Source organism: Gekko japonicus, unplaced genomic scaffold, assembly GCF_001447785.1.
Source record: "Gekko japonicus isolate JY-2015 unplaced genomic scaffold, Gekko_japonicus_V1.1 scaffold6094, whole genome shotgun sequence".
NCBI lineage: Eukaryota > Metazoa > Chordata > Lepidosauria > Squamata > Gekkonidae > Gekko > Gekko japonicus.
The window spans coordinates 32,803-36,084 of record NW_015170455.1 but is presented as its reverse complement, the minus strand read 5'-3'; positions in this window follow the sequence as shown (position 1 = coordinate 36,084).

Below are 3,282 nucleotides of genomic sequence, written 5' to 3'. Positions count from 1 at the left end.
TGGAACACTCTCATGCACTCAGCAGCACTGACTTCGTCGGCTAACCCGAGTGGACTCAGCTAGCACCTCTGACATACAGCTATGTTAAGAAGTGCCATGGGTGATTCTAATTACAGAAGCAGAAATCAATTATGAACATATATTCAGATATTCACTTTGGTTCATGGCTGAAATGCATTCTGGGGGAAACACTAAATGCTGACAGGCAGTAACTGACTGCTTATGACCTTGCTTATAATGGCCAGTCGTAACGGCGCATGTCCCTGATGCCAGGAAGCTTGCGCTAGATGGAAACCATACTACACGATGGACCCATATCTGTTACCTTAGATACTTTTTGTCACTTCATAGCCTGGGAAGAAGAAGGCCCATTGATCAACTGAAGGAGGTATATTTTTGCCTGAGAAAGTCCAACCTAGGGGCCTGGGCCCAATCAGAATGGTGTGACGGATATATGACAAAGTTTGATGGAACCAATCATTGTGATTTATTTCTAACAGTCATAGGGGGTATAAAACTTTATGCCTCCCATTGTGACCTTAGGGAGAGCTGTGGGGTCCAAAACCTTATTGGATCTGCACCTTCCTCCTTTGTTGATCAATAAAGTACAAGACCTGATTCTGTTCTACAGGACTGTACTGAGTGTTTTCTCAATTTGGGCTGGGGAAACACACACACTCAGACAGCATACGTTTAGCACAGCACCAAACTGAGCAAGGGAGATCAAAAGAAATGGGGATCAGGCAAATCCTCTGTCCCTTCCTCTGCACATGCCCTATCAGATGCTAAAACAGGTTGGCCAGGTGCTCCGGAGGCAAAAGCTCTTGGAGGCTGGGCTGGTCCTAGCTGAAGGGCATGAATTGTGGGCATGAATTATTGACAACAAACCTAACTGTCCGGAACTGGCTCTGCAATGCACCCCGGTTCCTCTCTTCCCTGCCCGCCATGTCTTCCACAGAGGCCTGGCAATGGGGCCTGGGTGTCTCCGGCTCTTCTATACGCGCCTTTTCATTTTCCCTGGCATCTGCCCTTGCTTTGTTCCTCACGCATGCCTGTGGTTTCTTTTGTAGCATGGAATTCTTAAAAAGTGTGAGATTCTTAAAAAGGTAAAGGTTCCCTTGCACGAAAGCCAGTCTGCTCGGGAGGCAAAGCTCTCGGAGGCTGGGCTGGTCCTAGCTGAAGGGCATGAACTGTGTGCATGAATTATTGACAACAAACCTAACTGTCTGGAACTGGCTCTGCCATGCACCCCAGTTCCTCGCTTCCCTGCCCGCCATGTCTTCCACGGAGGCCTGGCAATGGGGCCTGGGTATCTCCAGCTCTTCTGTGCAACCCCTCACACACCTTTTCGTTTTCCCTGGCACCTGCCCTTGCTTTGTTTCTCACGCATGCCCGTGGTTGCTTTGGTAGCATGGGATTCTTAGCCCCTCAATAAACCATTTCACTCGTATCGGTGGAAGGAACACTGGAGTCCCTGTCTTCCTTCTGGCGTGTGCCTTGACCCACGGGGGTGACGAAGGGCTGAAAGGGACACCAACGGGAACAAAGAGGAGGGGGAGGTTTCAGCCACCCCACCCAACAGCTGCCTTCTGGAGCGGAACCTCACCCGGCCACACCAGCTCCGGTGCCTGGAACCGGTGGTGGTTCCCCTCGACCCGTGCCAAGGTGGGCAGGGAGGCCTCAGAGCTGCTGCCCGGCCACCCCTTCCGCCACCGCCTCTGAACCAGCCAGCGGGAGCTACATATAGGGAAAGGTGGAGACCTGACAGGGGACCACAAGGACTCCTCAGAAGTCAGGCTTTGGGAGGGGGTGGTGGAGGGAGAAGGGTTTGTCTGCACGAGTGAGATGTCAGACCTTTGGTGACGTTTCCCTGTCCGGCTACCTGAGGAGTTCCAGGAGGCTATAGCGGGGTTTGCTGGGCCTGGTGGGGAGCAACCTGCCACATCTATACGTTATGAACCTGCCTGACAGGATTCTGCCTCAGCCGTATACTCCCTACACTTTAACATCCCATAACTGCTGGTTGATTGTTCATTTTTACCTCAGTTGTGTGTGTCCTCTTCAATAAACTCTTTCAAAAGCAAGCCCTCGCATGCTTGTCTGTTTTACCAGTTAGTGATCCATGCTTGGGTGGGTGGGTGCCTACTCTGACCCAGATTGTCTCCCCTGGAACCTTTTTTCAAAAATCCTGCTGGTAACCTTTTGGTCTACCTCTCTCCCATGAGGTCGGCAGGAAATGTGTGAGGGTGAAAGAATCCTGTGGGGTGGGATCTGGCCCAGGAAACCGGTGACAACCCCAATTAGCCCTTTTCTTTCTTTCTCACTTCCTCAGTTTTCCTGGGCCCTGGAGGGACGCAGGCAAGACCTGGGCAATGCCCACATTTGGGGAGAAGTACTGAGGGAACCTTGGGTAAGGATGGTGAGACCAGCCATGCAGACCCACAAGAAATGGCTTTGCAGAGGTTGAATGGCAGATGGGGATGGCTGACAGCCCTGGACAGATTCTTGGACCGGTTCTTCCGAAACAGATCCCAAGATCTGGACATCTGGCACACTACTGTGGCCAAAATGGCTTCCTCAGCAAGCCAGAACTCTCCGGAATTGGCTGTGGAAGAGTCAGTCTCAGGTACCAATATGGGAGTAGATGGAGAAAGCACTCGAATTAGTGAGGGCATTGTGGAGTATCTGAAGGTGATGACCAATAGGGGAAATGTGGGGAGAGTATCTCCACTGGCCCGGAGGGCAGGCGTCGTCTCCTCTTCTTGGGTCCTGAAGAAGGGCGCCTACAATGCCTGGGCGTTGGAGGTTTAGGTTCTTGGCATGACCATGGCAGCTTCAGAACTGAAGCCACAACGTTGGAGAGCTCGAGTGTGAGCATCAACAGCAGCAAAACCAAGACTGAGGAGACTGGAATAGTCATTACTGAGGTAACTGGGGTCTGAGGCACCAAATCCAGTGCAGATGGGTGCTTTTCCCCACAGGGAGGTGGTTGCGGCAAGCGTGTTTTGTGGAGTGGCCATACCAGGAAGAAGAGATTGGATTCATACCCTGCCCTTCACTACTACCCAAAGGTGTCTCAGAGCAGCTTACAAACTCCTTCCCCTCCCCACAACAGACACCCTGTGAGGTAGGTGGGGCTGAGAGAGTTCTGAGAGAAACTGCCCTTTTTTCAAGAACAGCTCTTATCAGAACCACGGCTTTCCCAAGGCCACCCAGCCAGGTGCAAGTGGAGAAGTGGGGAATCAAACCCGGTTCCCCAGGATTAGAGTCCGCACACTTAAC